Here is a 19,593-nt window from a genome sequence, read left to right as displayed (position 1 = left end):
TTTGTGGAAATACAATGCACCGAAGAGCGAAGATGGAACGGAGTTCAAAGGACTCATGAATAAAACCTAAGTGAATGATGCTTCAAGCTTCAAGCACAAACACTGAGTTGGCTAAATGCAAATAAAAACATTACTTTTATTGGTCTCGTATACAGAGGCAGCAGTGATGGGATCTGGCTAAGTTTAGCATAGGACTGGATTTCATTCCAAACTATTGTGCAAAATATATTTACTGAGAATACACACAATATAATATTAAATGAATGAGAAATATGGTGGTCATTATGAAAGCTTTCTTTGTATGCTGAATAAAACATGGCCTGGAGGTCATAGTGGCCTGAAGGCTGGAATCTATAACAGAGATTGTGCCATATTGAGACTTAATGGGAGAGAATGGTGCTCAATCCTTTTGGTGCTGGGACTCACTGTTGCCAGATCTCCTCAAGTGTTTATATGCACATGAAGGCATCCATGTGGTTGGAACAGGCCAGCAAAAGAGCAACAAGGAGCAGCCTCCTATGGGAATTAAAAAATGAACAGTCCCCTAGGAAGCTTATTGGACTGGAGAGAAGATTTTTTGTGTGGGAAAAACTGATCAAAATGGGGCCTGAGAAATGCCAAGCTATGGGAATAAAGCTTGCTGGTGGGCATTAGTGCTAATACAACAGCAAACATCTTAATGACAGAGCTCAATGGAAGGTGCATTGCATGACAAAGGACACAGGTACGGAGCTGTCAGAGGGCACCACAGTGCAATTTTCTCAGTGTGGAAAGAGGTCTTTGGCCAAGAAGAATTCACAGTCAGGTGACTGATGTTCCTCATGAGGAAAGGTGAAGGGGTAATTTAAGTGAAGACATACAATTAGGAAATGAAAATTTAAATTTAATCCAATTACCAATGGGACATGTTTGCTGTAGGATGCGTTAGTCTTACTTCCGTATATTTACTGTAACTGAATAAAGGTGTCTATTTGCATCTATAATAATAATAATAATAATAATAATAATAATAATAATAATAATATACTATTTATACCCCACCCATCTGGCCGGGCCTCCCCAGTCACTCTGGGCAGCTTCCAACAGAAGAATAAAATAATTGATTAAAGATTAAAAGCCTCCCTAAACAGGGCTGCCTTCAGATGTCTTCTAAAAATCTGGTAGCTGTTTTTCTCTTTGACATCTGATGGGAGGGCGTTCCACAGGGCGGGCGCCACTACCGAGAAGGCCCTCTGCCTGGTTCCCTGCAACTTGGCTTCTCGCAACGAGGGAACCACCTTGGCACTGGACCTCAGTGTCCGGTCAGAACGATCTACAGTCATACCTCATGTTGTGTCCACTTCAGGTTGCGTGTTTTTGTCTTGCATCCCGTGGCAACCCGGAAGTACTGGAACTAGATACTTCTGGGTTTCGCCACTTGCGCATGCGCAGAAGTGCTAAATTGCGCCGCGTGCGTGCACAGAAGTACTAAATCGCGCCGCATGCATCTGCAGACATGGCACTTCTGGATTGAACGCTTTGAGTTGCGGACATGCCTCCTGGACGGATTACGTCCGCAACTCAAGGTTCCACTGTATTATGGGAAAGGTTGGTGGGAACCTCTAAGTGCTTCCCTTAGTGGAAGGATACTTAGCACTCCTTTATTCCCTTGCAATAGCAGTGTTCTCACTGCTCAGACACTTAGTTCTGGGGCATGTGCGGAATTCCAGCTGAACTGATCTTGTCAGTAACCCTGCCTTAATGGCCCATTTGCAGCATGAGACCTTCTGCACATATTCATAGTAGAAGGGTGCGAGTACCTCTTGTCAAATTGCTCAAAGGCCCACTTTGATGGATGATTTATGTCCCGTACATTAATGGAAATCTCACCTTGTCCTTCTGTCACTGGAAACCATTCCCTTGGAATGACATTTGTAACTGGAAATCTTTGTCGTGGAACCTATCTCTCACCACACCCTATCACCCTGAACCAATAGAAAGGGTTTTTAGTGGTTGGAAATGAATGACATGGATGGAAATGACTCCTTATATTTATATTAACTCTACCATACTTTTTCTTTCTTTCCCCATCTTTTTCTCTCTCATTCTCCACTGACAGTGAAGTTTGTGCGATGTTGCTTAAGGTGAGGGAAGTGAAGACCTGTGCTCGAAGCTGTATGTGCATGAAATGAGTCTTTCATAAGTGTTTCCATTGTTGGGTTGTAAATCGCATGCAAAAGAGGAGGCTGTGTTCATGATTCCCTTGCCCAACCCAATGTAGTCCAGTAAGTAAAGCCAGTCAGCTGCTCAGTGGGAGGAGCGGAAGGGGTTAGAAAGAGTCAGTCTTCAGTATTTCTTCCTTACCAAACAGTTTGGAAGATTTCCAGCGTTTTTATTATTATTGGACTATCCATGCTGCTTCACTGACTGAATCAGGTCCCAAGGTTTTTGCTATCACAGCAGTCTTTCTGATGTTTTCTGCTGGAAAAAACAGTTTTAACTGAAATAAACCTCCACTCCTGGTATGGCCACAGTCAACAGCCAGCCCTTTTCCAGTGGATCTGATTATGCATGCACAGCATATCAACATACTGAATGAGTTAAGTAGGTACCAAGGCTGAATCTGTTGGAAAACATAGATCATCATTTTACTCACTCCCTTACATCATTTAACTCTGTGCTGGTGACCCTGGGACCTAGTAATACGTACTGCAACCAATAACCATAACTCTATGATCTGTATAGAATACATGAAGGATAGCAGCAAGGGTATAATTTATAACCTCCTGAAGTGCTGTGTTATTATTATGTGACTGTTATAGTGTTCGTAGAATGACAGACTCTTATTAGGTAGTCAAGCATGTGGGCTATAGACTTGAAACCACTTTTGATAGCCTTGTTGATCTCAGTATTACTACTCACATGTCAATGGTGTAGGGATCAGAGCTGCACAATATCAATTAATCTACCATCATATCTAAATTTTGTGTGTGTGTGTGCGCACACACGCTATTTTAAAGGAATAGCTAGGTTTCTGGTTAAGTTAAAACATCTCTGGCTCTCAAATGTTCACCGTATCTTTAAAACTTCTAGTCTTATCTAAGTTAAAATCATAGATCACATTGATCTGGCTGAGTTGTAATGTTTAACTATGGTTTAGTGCAGGCATCCCCAAACTGCTGCCCTCCAGATGTTTTGGCCTACAACTCTCATGATCCCTAGCTAACAGGACCAGTGGTTGGGGAAGATGGGAATTGCAGTCCAAAACATCTGGAGGGCCGAAGTTTGGGGATGCCTGGTTTAGCGTGAGCCTTGGCTTCGTGTGCTCTCCTTTGTACATCACTTGTGCAGCCAAAAAGAGGACATGCAGATTCACATAAATTTTGTATCTGCTAATTTATATGCATAGATTCACATTTAGAAAGATTACTATAAGTTAAGTAGTGATACAGTGCATCTCGCCATAGTGTGGACCAAGGGACCTTAATGCTTGCTCAGTCGGCTATCTGGATGCTAACTATTGGTGGACAACTTCAAGGCTCCTGCTTTCCCTTCCTATGATTCCTTATCTTCAAAGACTCAGACTGAGTGGCCCTTGAAATAGAGGATCCTTTCAAAGAGAACAGTCCTCTGTAAAGTAGGACACATTCGCTACAGCCTTGCCGTTGACATGCTTCTGGACTTTAAACAGTTTTGATGCTGATTTTGGAATTAGTTGATTTTGGATGTAGAAAGAGTTGACATGCTTCTGGACTTTAAACAGTTTTGATGCTGATTTTGGAATTAGTTGATTTTGGATGTAGAAAGAGTTGTTATGTGGAAGGGTTTCAGAGAAGACGAAGAAGTCTCACCCAGAACTGTTGGGGAATATTCATTTATAGAATCATAGACATGTAGAGCTTGAAGGGACCCCCAAGGGTCATCTAGTCCAACTCCCTAGAGTGAAGGAAGCTTTTGTCCAAAGTGGGGCTGTATCTCATGACCCTGAGATTAAGAATCTCATGCTCTATCAGCTGAGCTATCTAAGGCCTGCATATCCATGGTATTTGATCTTTAAGCATTTTAATCTTTGCCAGTCTGCTTCCACATCTACTTGCATACATTGCATACACTGTTTTACCCTTGAATACTAGCATCCAATCCTGACATTTGCAGGTGGAAAATATATTTGCATTATTAGCCCACAGGTAAAAAATATCCAGTTCAGATGTGCAAGAAAGCAGCTATCCCATGTGCATGAAACCCTACTAAGTGGGCTTAAGGAATTTTTCTTTCCATTAGCGTTAGTTCTGATTTCTGAGACAAGGGTTTATATTTTGTCAAGCACTTTGAAGTTTCATGAGGATGAATAAGTGATAAGTGAACAAACAGAAGCGTGTATAAGTGAACAAACAGAAGCGTGTGGATGGAGAATGTAAACTTTGGTGTTTTGCTTCATTATTGTTATTAATTCTGCTATATCTGTAATAAAGGGGGAAATTGGAAATGCCAGATCTGGAGAAGGAAAAGATAAATGCTGCTCATTTCTGCAAGCACAATAACATAGCATACTGCCTTTTGCTATCCTTAGGGGATGGAAGAGAATTTCATTCAGTCCTCATTTGAAAGCGAATTTCCATTATTCGCAGTCCCTGGATTTACAGGACACAGTTATCAATCAGACAGAGTGTTTCTCTGAATTTTGCAATGTAAGTTTGCTTATCAAAAACACATACAAAAAGTGTGTATCTGATGAAGTGTGCATGCACATGAAAGCTCAGACCAAAATAAAAACTTAGTTGGTCTTTAAGGTGCTACTGAAGGAATTTTTTTTATTTTGTTACATACAAAAACTATACACATTATGGGGAAAATGCATACAAAAATGCATATTTTATAATCATTGGTTCATTTTTTTAGGAGAGCATACCAAAAGAGCATTTTAGGGGAGGAAAATATGCACAAGACAAATACTTTAAGAAAAAGTGCATATAAAAATGTATATTATACCCACACTTTTAAATTATTATTTTTGGTACGGAAAAAAGAATTCTGCAGAAAGTGGGATGGAAGGAGCTTACAACTGAACACATATGAAACTTATATGGAATAGAGATAGGTTGGTCCGTCCATCGCTAATAACCGCCAGGAAGCTTTTAACAGAAAATCTGTAGCATTTCCGCCTCTTTTCCAGTATGTAACTGTGTTTTTGTTTAATTTCTCCCTTCGGCTCAGTTCATTCCTGCAACAATACACCGCAACAGCCGCAGTTACGCAAAAACAAATGGTACCTTTTATACCACAGGGGCTGCAACACATATTTTCTTTTAAAAATCAAATGGCAAAACGTGGAAGAGTTAGCATATGTGCTTCAGTTCCCTTGCTTCACTTGGGTGACACTTTAATCACTTTTTTATTCTGCCTTGTTGAGGGAAGAGACTGGAAGACATATGCCACTTCCCCACCTTAACTGTGCATTTTCTAGTTTGTTTGGATTTATGTCACAACCTTAATGGGATTTAAATGGAATTTTTATATGTGAATAATACTTGGCATTAATGCACGAAGTTGGGGCTGCTGTGCTCTCAAGATGATTTGCATAAAGGTTTTAAAATATAAAAGTAGAATAGCCGGGCTATTGTAAATTGTCAGGCAGAATGTGACACTGGCATAATAGGAAAGAGAAGGAACAAAAACTGTGGAAGCGAGTGCTTTCCCCCGGGGTTAATTTTTCAATATTAAGGTACAGCAGGGGGCAGGGAGGAAGGAAAGCTGGAGGTGATAGTCTTTGGGGGCTTAGTTATTGGAGGATTAAATGGGTGCAGCGGGCAGTTCAACACTGTGAAGCTGGCAGGTTTCCCCTAAAAACACAATTCTCTTTGTATTATAAATGCTGCATATATATAAAAGCTGCAAGTACATCCATCTCATTATTTGCCGCCACTGCTACATATTTGTTAAGATATAATAATTCTGCATTGTAATTGACTTCAAACTTGTGCATTACAATAGCAGGGCTTTTGTGAAAAGGATCGGCTGCTTGGCCAAACAGCTCTGCGATAGAGATTGATCTAATAGGATGAAGAGTATACAGAGGTTGTTAAGGACCAGGGCCAAGGGCCAGCATTGTCAGTTATTTTTATTGACTGTATTTATTTCATTCATATCCCACCTTTCCTCCGAGGAGCTCAAGGTAGCTTATATACATCTCCCCTCTTCTCCATTTTATCCCCAGAACAATCATGTTAGGCTAGGAGACAGTGACTCGTCTAAGGTCACCCAATGAGGTTCATGGCTGAGTTGGGATTTGAACTCTGGTCACCCAGGTCCTAATCCAACACACTAACCCATACCCTCCAACATGCTGAGGCTGTTAACTGGAATGCGCATCTTCCTGGCCGTGCAAGTAACATGTGCTTTTGGGCTCCGTGCTCTTGTGTGAGGTCACAATCTTGAGCATTTTGGGCTCTGTGATCTCACGTGAGATCATGCTCTCATGCATTTTGGGGCTCTATGCTGAGAGCATGGCACCCCAAAACAGGCTAACCACCATACCACACCACACACTGCCAGTCTTGGAGCATCCTGACTCTATTGCTTCTTCCTGGTGGTGCTGTTGTTCCCTCTTCACCTGTCCTCCCCGTGCGAGTGAGCAGTGATGGGAGCTGTTCACTTCACCCCTCCCTCTGGGCTGTCATGTGAGTTAGGCGAGATGAAGAGGAAAAGTAGATGTGCAGGAGTGAGAGTGGCAGGGGCAGACCTTTGTAATGTGACGCCTTGTGCGAAGCCAAAAATTGACTGCCCCCCTCAGCCCAAAGTTGCCTTCCCAAAGCTGGGTAAGCAAGATACTGGGCTTTGGGAAGGAGGCACAAGGGCTCTGGGAGGGTCCTGGAGTCCCCGGTCTCCTTTCCAAAGCTGCACAAGAGCAAACTAGGCTTTGGGAAGGAGATGGAAGAACTCTAGGATACTACTAGAGCCCTCACACCTCCTTCCTGAAGCAAGGATAAGTCCTTGGGAAGGAGGTGGGAAGGCACTCCCTCAGCTCACTGTCCTGTGCAGGGGAACCGGTCGTGCTCCCCTAAATCTGCCTTTGAGTGGCCATAGTGCTGGAACATTGCTCAGTGGTAGAACACCTATATTCCATGCAAGATCTGTCTCCAACTTCTCCAGAGGAGTTTTCTGAAAAGCCTTTTTTGGAAGGTAATGAAATGCAGATTCCAGAGTTCACAAATTTGAACGGAGTAACACTGCGTGTGCCCATAACCCTTTCCGTGTAGGCTGTTTTTGCTATCAAAATCCTCTCCTTGGCTGTTTGTATGTCTTCATCCTTTTTTAAAATTTTATTTCATTAGCGTCAAATACACAATCTCATAAAATACTGCCAGATAATCAGGTGCCTGACAACAGATTACATTCTTATCGAAGACATTTTCTCTCACTGTTTTCAAATACATGAAATTCAGCATGGGAAGAGATTCCGTCTACAAAACACTGCATAAGAGCAGGTATTGGGGTAAGCGTTCAAACCTTTCAAGCTTGGGTTTCACTGACAATTACCTAGATTTAACAAGAAAAGACAAAAAGAGCTTCATGGTAAACTGAAGTTTAAGATGAACGCGATTAAACTAGTAATCTCCTCAACCAATTCCCACACAACTAATCCCCTCTCCCCTCCATTGTCTTTTCTCTCCTAGCTGGCAACCAACAAAATTCCCACCCCAAGTGCCATGCAAGGCCCCCTTCAATTCCCTGCTTTTATTTAGCTTAACACCCCATATTCCAAGCAAATCTCCCTCCCCTCCTCTCCAAACAAACCCCAAACACGGTTCTTTACAGAGGGTTTTCTTTCCGCTGTTTCTTTTCATTATAAAGCTCACACATGCCAATTCCTTCAAAGGATAAGTGGCATTTGCTACCAATCCCTTAACTTGAATTGTGACACACTGCACATTCTGACTTGGATAGATGTCGGTTGGGAGGTGATGGAGAGGACCTTGAAGTCTGAATAGTTTGATATTAACTTCTGCCCATACCTTTTAGAGTTTAGCCACCTACTGAGTGATACTGATATGTGAAGGATCAATTGAAGGAGCTGCTTTAGAAAGCGGGGGTTGGGCTCTAATGTTGACTTCAAAACAATTTCTCCTTTGAGAGGGATAGAGAAGATACACAAAATATATTAAAAGAGATCTGCTTGCTAATCATGGAAGGTACTACCATATTTTCATTGGCTGTTTATACAGGTCATAAGGCAAATGTGCTTCTTCTGAATTCAGGATTTATTATATGCTTCTGATCTCTGTCTTATTTATATACAAATATCCCCCTGGATGCATTGCAAATGATAATTATATTAATGATAATAAACTGCATATTCCACCTTGAGCTCCTTGATGGAAAGAAATCGGATATACATTTAACCACAATAATAGCATTAAATTTCTGCCAGTTATGTGTTTACAGTGTGCATCAAATGTGACTTAAAAAAAAATATTGATGAGGTTTTCTGATGGACTGAGGCATGCCGGAGTGCTGTGCTGTGTCTGCATTTATATGGAGCACATAGTATATGAAACTTTTATTCCATTTGCATGTGAGTCCTGTGACATGGAACTGTCCTCTGTGTGACATTTTCATATAATGTACTATGTACCCTTGCCTAATGTATAGGTGAACTGTAGCTTAAATTATTGTGAATGCTCCCTTTTTTGTAGAAATGGAATTTAACACTTTTTTTAAAAAAAATAGTGTTTAAGAGGGAGGCGTTTAATCTACTGCCCTGTCCTTGGTTTGCCCTGGTGCTTAGATATAGTGGTGCCAAGTGATATTATGGGATTGTAAGATCAAGCCTAGAGTGCCTTCCATTGCACAGATGGGTAAGTTATGAGTAGAAAACATTGGTGGCCCATCCCATTTCACCACATGAAGCAAAACAAGAAGGTGCCACTCCACTCCACTCAGTAAGCCCGGCTGTGGTTTCCAGCGAAATCTCCGGAGAGTGCCGTGAGATCTCATGAGCCCCCACCAGAAACAGCTGCTACAGCTGCACAACCTCAGTGGCAGGAGTGGGTGGGGGGTTCCCCAACCCTGCTGTACATCACAAAGGCTATATATGTTTTGGGGGATCAGGAGGCTTTCTAAACCAAAATAATCCTACTAATAATAACCTGCTTGCTCCATTCTTGCCAGGCCAGAGGTGAAAAGGGTATGAAAGGAGTGGCAGCTGGATTTGCTGGTGGACCACGTTGGGACGGGAGGATGAAAAGATCCACTCCTTCTGCATGTATCTCAGAAATGAATCTTTTGCAAAGAAATTCACCCCCCCAAAATCTGAAGAAGACATTTGCACAAAACTTTGGGTTTGGTATACCTTGCTTTGACCCGCTTTAGATACTGTCTTGAAGGTGAGTGGGTGATTTAATGCGTACAAGGAAGCTGGGGTGAAAGAAGGAAAGGTAATGCATATCAAGACATCTGCATGAAGAGAAAGAAGGGGGGGGATGATATTTTGATATATTACTGGCTCCCATAAGGAGCTATCTCAGAGATAAAAATCAAGTGAGATATGCCTTGTCAATTATGTGACAATCACATCAAATGGAGCATCATCTCATTAAAGAAAGTCTGAGCTGTCACACCTAATTGAGATTGTATGGCATGCTAAGCAGCAGGCCCAAGCTCCATTCCCAAGTGCCGGCATTGGCTGTTACCAACACTTTCTAGTTTCAAGGTTTTGAGGACCAGATATGAATACTTCCGCCACGAAGTTATAAATTGGAAAAGTCACTGGTGAACAGAGGATGTAGTGTACGTCCTTATGGGATTTCTTTGTAAAGTGTACTTTATAAAACCAGACACACAGAAAAAGATCAGTATGGTGGGAGTGATAGGTGGGAAATAATATTAGGCAAGTGCTGAAAAAATGGCAAAATGCTGGAAAAAAGCTAAGGCATGCTACAGAATGGTTGTGAAATGAGTCAGATAGAGTCAACCTGTGCGTTCCACATGCAGTCATCATTTAATTCCATTCTAGTGCCATATCTGTCCAAAATGGATCATACTGAGGTGCCACAACGGTAGAAACTAACTGCCCGTACATGCACCTGCTGTTTATTAATGTGCATTCCCTATTAAGGCAGCAAGGTTGGGACTACACGGATGAGCTAGCAGGGCCAACCTAGGTTTGACCTTCAATTTTTGGGCCTCCACTGTAATATATATCACACGCACACACATTGCAAAGTGATCTTCTGTATTAAATTTTGTGTCTCTGGAACCCAGGTTCTGTTTACAAGATAGCTATTTAGTTTTTCTTCTTATAGTGAGACAGCAGGAATCAGCAGCCCAATATTCTACGTTGGTGTTTTGGTTTCCAGTAGTTCAATAACACACATCAAAGCTTTATTAGATTTTGCCACCTGATTAAGCGAGAACACCAGCTGTGCATTTCTGCCCACTTCCATTTTTAGTTTTTCATCTCAATCCTCACTGCCTTTTTGAGATGACACCCATACTTTCCTGTCCTACATTATTCACTTTGAAGGTGAATTGGTCAATTCTGCATGTATTGCAGGTATATGATTTCATTAGTTTTACAGAAGAATACTTGTGATGAGTTAATCTGACCTGACCATTTCCATGGCTCTTAAGAAGTGAGTTCTCATGCTTACTTTAAATAAAAGCCACGTTATCAATGGCCTGTAGGCAGCCCGTCATAGGTTTGTCTACCTCTGTTTTGGTGGACAGTTTAGTAATTGTTTAAGATGATAAGGTGACAGGTCTCTCAAAGCTGAGCAATAACAAGATCAGTCATACTAAAGCCTATTGAGAATTGTGCCTCATTAGAATGCAGATGGGGGAATCTCAGGTTTGCAATCCTTCCGCCAGAACTGTAAGTGGAATGTGGTAAGCCAGGAAAGCATTTTAACATATTCTGAGCTTCCTTTCTATCTTTCCAATGAAATGCTAATTATTAAGAAGTAGAGATGGTGGAGAATTTCACAATAATCAAACTTGGTAATGAGCTCTGTAAGACCTCTCTTGTTCACTTACTAAGTGAGCCAGTTGGTTTTCCTGTGAGGTCTGGTGATGTGGAACTATATCAATTCCCACCCCAAAAATGTTTGGACACCATTGACAACTCTCTCTCTCTCTCTCTCTCTCTCTCTCTCTCTCTCTCTCTCTCTCTCTCTCTCTGTGTGTGTGTGTGTGTGTGTGTGTAGCCCCAGAAAATTCTTAACAATTATTTTTACACTAACCACTCTGTTTGTTGCCATTGTTTTGGAAATACCATCAGATCAGATGCACTGACATGTGTATTCCATTGAACTTTTTTTATTGAGGTAATGATGGTAGCCATTAACATTGATTTTTATGTTTGTCACCCTCTCCCTTTTCCTATTTTGCTCTCTCTATCACATGATTATATATGTGTTAGGTTGTAATGCTTAATGGTAGTCACTTAATAAATGCATAAGCAAGTAAATTATGAATGTAACATATATAATCACAGAATTTTAGAGTTGGAAAGGACACCAAGGGCCCTCTAGTCCAACCACATGCAATGCAGGAATCCTGCCCACAGCCATCCCTGGATGGCCTTGAACCACCAACCTTCTGGTTAACAGCCAGATGCACTGACCCATTACTTTAAATAAAGGATTTACAGATTTCATTTCCCTTTGCTGTGTTTTCAATCATCTTTTTTATTTTTGGATTCTACTCAAGTATTAATTTGTGCAGTAATAGCCAAAATGGTGGTAGTCCATAGTCCTCTTCACATGTTATTTTCATGAAGGGGTCTCCGCACAAAGAAGTGGCAGCTTTTCAGAGGCCTCCCCATGTCTCTGCTTGAATGTAAACACTTGGACAAAGCATATTTCTTGTTGAAGCATGCATGATCATTACTCCAAATTATATGGCAGTAATGTACATACAGTACAATGCTACATACTTAGGCTTCCTCTATGCAGATAATATATGGACATTAAATGTAGGTCTGAGAAGCTTTGCAAACATTGGAGCAGGGTCAAGACACAGCCCCACTGTCCCTTGCATGTGTGGAACCCCATTTCATACAGACAACTGATGAAGGGGGCTATGGACATAGTAACTCATTCTATATATAAGTACTATGAGGTGGCTATTTTCCATGATATTCCCAGTGAACATAATGAACATTGCAGCATGAGATGAGAAGCATAGACAAATCAACTTGTGATGAGTGCTAGCACCTGTTTCACGTTTAGGATATCAAGTGATAACTGGAATTGCCATACAAATAATATAAGAGTGAAGTGTCATTACTGTATGGTTATAGTACTTGCCCAGTGCAGTTAAAAGTTCCACTGAATTCAGTGGCTGAGTGGAGAAGACCAATAGCAGGTCCAACGGTCAAGAAGGCGATTTCTGCACATGGTGTAGAGGGAAGTGAGGGGCAGATAGGGATCATCAACATGGGAAGGTAGCCCATCTAGGAGAAGGAACACTCTGATCCTAAACCACCATTGCCTTGTGGGACATCTTTGGGACAAGAAAAGGCTAAGGTGTAAACCAGGCATCCCCAAACTGTGGCCCTCCAGATGTTTTGGCCTACAACTCCCATGATCCCTAGCTAAGAGGACCAGAGGTCAGGGATGATGGGAATTGTAGTCCAAAACATCTGGAGGGCCGAAGTTTGGGGATGCCTGGTGTAAACCCTACACAAATTCAGAATGAAGTCCCTAAGACGGTTTGGATGGTGCCTTGTATGCCTCCTTCTGACAACTCCTGTAGTCAAGCTGGTGACAAACATATTCTTCTACTTTCCTTTGGACCACATCAGTGAGGTCAAGAAGGGGGTCTTGTCATCAGGGCAGCCCAGGGCAGCAGTGGCCCAGGTTTGGGCTCCCGTGAGGTCATTTTGGTGCTGCTAATGCAGCAGTTTGACTTCATCCCCATTGTCTCTTAAAACCAGTGGATGTCAACAATGACAACACTTCAGGACATAGGAATCAATGAAGTATTACACAGGCTTTGTTTCTGTGCAACAGGTAGTCAGATACCAATGGATTCAATCTGCCCATCATTTTTATTGTATTCTGTTCTTGTAAAACATGTTATTTCCCTCCTGACTGGTTACATGGCTGACTATATAGAATTCTGTGTAAACTGTCTTTAAAAGATTCTTAGCTTGATACTCCATTTTCTTTAAATAATTACCTGAGTAAATTAAAGGCTTAAAAAGTGAGGCACTAATGACAGGGGTTTGAGCAAAATAGTGCTGGCTAAGATGCCACACAGAGTGAATCTTATTTTCTGTTGTTAATGGCATAATCAGCAATGGGCTAAAACAAATCTGGTGCAAAAACCTTCACTTCTGACCCAAAGCAGTAACTGATCTTGCATTTTAGACTCTCACATGTACCAGAAACACAACAGTTACATATATATCCATTACATATATCTTACATATATCTGAAGAAGTGTGCATGCACACGAAAGCTCATACCAATGACAAACTTAGTTGGTCTCTAAGGTGCTACTGGAAGGATTTTTGTTTGTTTGTTTGTTTCGACTACATCAGACCAACACGGCTACCTACCTGTAACTAATATATCCATTCAAACATAGCTAAGTTAGGGTTATATTCAATATACAAATATAAGGAGTTTCTGCTCATGCAAAGCAGGATACCTGATTTTCACCACCACCACCCTTACTTACCATCCCATCCCATGCTGTTCTAGAATGCTCTCCAACCCTCCATAGCAACTGTTGGGGGGGGGGTCAGAGGGCTGCAGGAGGTAAGAGGGATCAGTGAAAAATTGAATGGCATGCATTGTGCTAGCGGAAGAGATTTCCCATAGTTCAAAGCTACTATTGGGTTTAACCCAATGACACCAAAGGTGAGATATAATTCCAGATTTATTTATTTTTAAGTGGTCATGCTCATTAGACAAGTGAATTTGGGTTAGGAATAAAAGCACTTCACAGCTTTAATTGAAAGTGTGCTAAAATGCTTTCCATACCTCTGAGATTTCACAGCTGAGGACAGAGAAGCTATTGTAACACCTGTGTCCTCACACTGAGGATTCCTTCCTGTGACCCCCAGTCCCACAATTGTGTATTGCTGGAGGCTCTTTTCCATGTGCCATGTGACCAATGAATGCACCTGGCAATAGTTTGACTTTCAACATCTTGAAAGCAAAGAGGGTGTCAATGGTTAAAAATGCACGAGAAAAACAGGTGCACATTACGTGGGTTCTCAGTGGAAACCCAGCTAGTTCCTGCTCCCCGGCCCACATCAACCCTCTCCCCACCACCCAGCATTTCTTAGCTAGCCATAACTATGGTTTACAACAGAACCAGAGGAACTGAAGTTACTGGCGACCAAACTTTGCTTTCCAATCTGAAATCTTAATTAGATCTCATGTTGGGTTTCTACCTCTGGATTAAGAGCGAACTATAGTTTGCAGCAACTTTGCTTGTGGACAGGGGAGGAGTGGATCAGCCTGTGTTCCTATTGGGCACTTCCAACCACTAAATAACGGTTTGACAATCGGGAGGACTATGTCTGAAGCAGGCCATTGTAAGCCAATTTACGTTTCTTTCTGACACATCGTTTGACAACAAATACAATTGTATCTGGCTTTTACATCAATAGAGCACAGCCTATTGCAGAATAAATGAATACAGCATAGAGGGGCCGAGTAGAACCATAGCAATTTGTAATACTGGAGAGGGAAGCTTGAGCCGTGATCCTTGGCATGAGAGCTGAAGTGCTAGAAGCATGTCCTTATTTCCACCAGTCTCTCCCCCCCTCTCTAAAATAACTAAAATAACCTTCTGGGTCTAGTTGCTTCGTGGGCTTGATTTTTTATTGCTGCCTTGCTTTCTTCGTTTCATCAAGGGAAGCACTTGCTGCTAGGACTATTCAGTAATTGTATGTCTTAACAAGTTGTTTATGGTTCTTGGATTTGGAGATTTCTCAAGGGTGTGTGGTTTCTGATGATATTCAGCAAATTTTCATTTTTGGTATCTTATCTTCCTGCCTAGAGGTTTGCGTTTCATCGCTGCAAGATGTGTTCCATAGTGCTGAGCAGGGTATTACAGGCTTACTATGATCTCCCCTGATTTATTTCCTAATTCAGAAAAACAACAGCCCTGGAAAAGAAAAAAAGAAAAAACTCCAAGCAATACAGAGCAATATTTGTGCTATCCTCTTCAAGAGAGATCCCAATTATATTAAAAGAACGGGCTGACACCTTGCACTACTTTAGGCTTTCTCCTATTACAATACCAAAGTGCCCATGTCAAGAATCTGAGGGAAGCGCAATATTCCCAAGGGCCCAAGTCCATGGAGAGGCAAAGCACCATGGGAAGATGCACTGGACAAGAAAACAAGAGACGTGGTTTCTATTCCTGCCATACCTGTTAATTGGTGATCTTGGACAAGTCACCTCTCCTTTTGCCCTCTTGGTTTATAATGAAATTGTTAGGTTTTCTTAGCAGAGGCAATTATTTCTCCTGTGCCTTTTTACAATGGGTGTAGGAAAAAGGAGGGTCTATAAATCTATCTCAGAATGGAGAGTCTCTTCTGGTTGTTTCTCCTTATGAGGAAAAAGAAGGGGTTCCCCCCACACAATGGATGCTAGACTGCCCATCCTCCCTGACCGTTGGCCATGCTCAGTGCTTTTCTTTCCTAAAAAAAAATGTTTAGGGGGTTCTCTCATTTTGACTCAAGAAAATCACCGAGAAAAGAAATGAAGCCGCCATCGGAGGTGGTAACAACCAAACTGACCAGTCACTGTGCTAGATTCCAACTCCTAATTCACACATTAAACACTCACTTCCGTCTGAGACTCAGGAAACACCATGTCAGGAAATGAGGCCGCCATTTGGGGTAGCAACAAAACTGACGATTCACCGTGCTAGATAAGAAATTAATTTTTTAAAATGTTTTAGTTTCTTCTCCCATTAGATTCACAAAATGTTTAGGGGTATGCGTACCCCGCGTACCCCCAGAAAAAAAGCACTGGCCATGCTCCCAGCCGGTGCAATTGAAAAGTAGCCTATTGTATTAGGTGTTGATTAGCTAGGGAGTGGAACGAAGCTTCAATTTTGGATCATACTATGTGAAAGTTCTTTTAGGAACATGATTTTTGAAATCAATCACTTCTTTGCAACCATTTCTGATATCTGTGCCTCTGGCATCCAGATCCATATCATGTTGCTACATTTAACTAACATTTTGAGAACAAAAGCATATTGCTACATTTAGAGGCCATTAGGTCCCACTGCTTACAGTCCCCCCCTACCCATGTGTGGGGACACATACCTGCCAATTAAAGATAACAACTTTTGCCCCTGTTGCAGTGGGTTTTAGTTCACAAAGGTATATGCCGCAGTAAATCTGTTCATTTTAAAGGTTCCCCCCCATAAGGCTGTGTTTCTATATAAAAACAACACAGTTTGTGCTTGAGTAGATAGAAATGGATACTGAAAATATCTTCAGTAACTGGATAGTCTGAGGGCCAGGTATCCCTTGCATCCTATCCGGACAGTTCAGGTCAGTGTATTGACCTGGGGAGTCACACGATTTCTGTGAAGTGAGCTTTCCATTACCAACCGGATTGCTATCAGCAAGCAGAGGTCACTGTTTCCAATCTAGCCACAAGGAGGAAGGAAGATATACCCTATTCTGTATTATCAAGGAAAGTATGTCAGTGTCAGATTCAATAATGTGTGTGAGAGAGTTTGGACGTACACTCTTTCGCCAGAATGATCTTCAATTATTTTCTATATATTTTCAAATTCCAAGCACTTTTTCCTAGTGAGTAATTAGTTTAATAATAATAATAACTATTATTATAATGCTTAGCATTTATATAGTACATTTATGCATTCACAGTTCAATCTACACATGGCTGCATTTGGTGAATCTTTTCCCCTAACAGTATTTTTTTTTTAAAGCAAGGGTGCCTGAGAGGCAGAGGGAGAGACGAGAAGAGAAGAGGGGCTGCTTAACCCTCGCAATCCTGTCATTTGTCAGCACGGCCCATAAGTTGCTTTTCCTCCCACAGGGGAAAAGACACAGGGCCCCTGTAGCTTTATGTAGGGAAGAATAAATAGGTAGTTGGTTCAGTAATTCCCCCTTAATCCCATAGAAATCAAGTGATGTCTGTCCAGGATGAAATGCCGACCTCAACTGTCAATTAATATCCAACATTCAAAGCCTTCCATGGTTAGGGTTAGGTGTATAGAATATATGTAGCTCTTCCCACAACAAAAGACCAGGAGCAATTTACAACAAGAATAGAATACCGTAAGAATATCAGAAGAACACACAGTCATACTGAAAACATAGAGTAAAATTATCTAATAATTGATGACGTCCAAAGGCCGGGGAAAACAAAAATATATTTCCCTGACGCTGAACTGATGACAAAGTTGGTGCTAGGTGGGCTTCCTTGAGGAGAGCATTCCATAGATTGAAGCTAATGCAGAAAAGGCCCATTTGAATGAATGAGGATTCAGTCAGCCCCTCTCCCCCTCTCAAATTAGTGTTATGAGCAGTGCTATTTTTCTATAAAAAGAGGTAACAGAACTCACCGTGAATGCCTTCCTCATAGCTTTAGAATGCCAGTGGTGCCCACCCGAGAAGTGCTGGAATTGAGTTTCAGTGAGTTCCAGCTGGAAAAAAAGCCATGGTTATGAGGGAAAAATAAGACTGGGAACCCCATGTTTCCCTTATTACGTGTAATTAGTTAGTTAGTTAGTTAAAAAAATTAGAGGCTGCTTTGCCACCCTAGATGCCTGTGCAGGTCTCCACAGCATAGCTGCCAAGTTTTCCCTTTTCACACGAGGAAACCTATTCAGCATAAGGGAAAATCCCTTTAAAAAAGGGATAACTTGGCAGCTATGCTCCACAGTCAGCGGATGGATCCTTACTGGCAGTGTCACATGTTTGGCATGTGGTCAACAACAACAAGGCCTTCAGTGTGGTTGCACCAGTATTGTGGGAACTCTATCTGCTTGGTGATTAGACAGGCACCTGTTGGTCTTTGCTTTGGACCACCCCACCAAAGAATCCTGGGAACCATAGTCTATTAAGGGTGAAGGGAATTGTAGCTCTTTGAGGTGCTAAACTACAGTTCCCTTGATAAAAACCCTCATGAGTTACTGCCAGTCAGCATAGACATTACTGAGCTATAAGGACCAATGGTCTGAATTTAAGGCAAGCCTTTGATTCCTCTTGCAAACATGAAGAAAAAGGTTTATGATCTCCTCTCAATGCGCATGGAAGACAACAGTGCCAAGACAACAGCTTAACTTCCTGACTGTCGTCAGTTCTAGTCTACCTTGTACGGTTAGACTGGGGGTAGTAGTACGAAGCTTCCTCCTCACACCTTTACATCTGGCTATGTACATCTTGACTCCCCCAAGTTGGCTGATTGGCTTTTAAGAAGAGGTCAAGAAGTGTCACAGCAAACACAGTGTTAATGTCCTCAAGGCATGGCGTGTGGGACTTTTCTTTCTTGGTTCCTTTCCTCCGTCCTACTTTTTTTTAAAAAAAAAATCAACATGAAAGCAGTCTGGTTCTTCTGTGAAGAGCTTTCCTTTTTTGGTTTTGTGTTTTTGGACACGCTCTTTATTGCGATTAAGGGATAATTTGATTCATTCTGAATCGGGGCAAATAGCAGAGGGTTCTTATCATAGAAGTTTCTTGTCCTGCAATTACATTCCTGCAATACCGTATAGCGGTCATGGAAGCTTAGCAGTCGTGGCTTTGCCTGCCATGCTGTACTACTCTAATCTGGGTGGAACACAAATAGATCAAGAAATGCAGCTTTGTAGATTGTTTTCAGTGCTTCCATATATTGCTCAGTAACCCCTAGGTCGCTGTTGGATATATAGAGAGACAACATATAAATCTATAAGAATTATTTCCACAAGGCACTTACCTTGCATCATCAATAACGCCTCTTTCTTTTGCTCTTTTCATTTGAAGTTGCACAATTAGGATAAAAATGAACAACAATGCGGAAGACAATGGATGTGCCCAATCTCTCTCTCTCTCTCTCTCTCTCTCTCTCTCTCTCTTTTCTGCTTTTGAAAGATTCCCCCTCTTCTGGTCTGAAATTGTCTACTCTTTTTTCATACCATAATACCACGCCTCTCCTTAAACTGTTAGGATAAGGTAACCCTAGAAAGCATGCACGTTCTGGTCTAGCTATCATTATACTGTACCAGTTTGAGTTTTGATCTGAAATAGGCATGGGAAATTTCCGGCCAGGCAAGGCCAACAGGCCAGGAAGGGGGTCCTAATTTGGTCTGCGAGGGCCATTTTACACTTATGTATTCAGTGTTACTGAGTCACATTGCAAAAGGCACGTGTGTGGTGGATCTGTTTGTGAAGAACGTGGACTGTATCCAACCAATTTGTTCCGTCAGTGCAAGGATTTCTGTTTACACAACAGGACTTCCCCCTTTCCTCCCGCTGCACGTGCCCCAAATCTGCTCCAGAGGATTGAGGGAACCCCTAGAAGGCACACAAGGGCAGGAAAGGGTTGGAGAAGTTTTGCTGCACAAGTGGAAATCTTTGTGCCGATAGGATGCATTACTGAGCACTATCATGCCACTAATACGCCACAT

At 41.8% G+C, this 19,593-nt stretch overlaps 1 long non-coding RNA gene across 4 annotated transcripts in view; it reads right to left on the bottom strand.

Annotated features, from left to right (window-relative positions):
* LOC148686280 (uncharacterized) overlaps positions 1 to 19,593 on the bottom strand; it is an 81,529-nt gene that overhangs the window by 13,020 nt on the left and 48,916 nt on the right. For all 4 annotated transcript variants that reach the window (XR_015949015.1, XR_015948998.1, XR_015949008.1 and 1 more), the window contains one exon: positions 17,551 to 17,631. This is a non-coding gene — a long non-coding RNA (uncharacterized LOC148686280). The remainder of the gene's footprint in view (positions 1 to 17,550; positions 17,632 to 19,593) is intronic.

This window comes from Zootoca vivipara, chromosome 3, assembly GCF_965207765.1.
Source record: "Zootoca vivipara chromosome 3, rZooViv2.hap1.1, whole genome shotgun sequence".
NCBI classification, from domain to species: Eukaryota; Metazoa; Chordata; class Lepidosauria; order Squamata; family Lacertidae; genus Zootoca; species Zootoca vivipara.
This window is presented reverse-complemented; position numbering and strand designations above follow the sequence as displayed.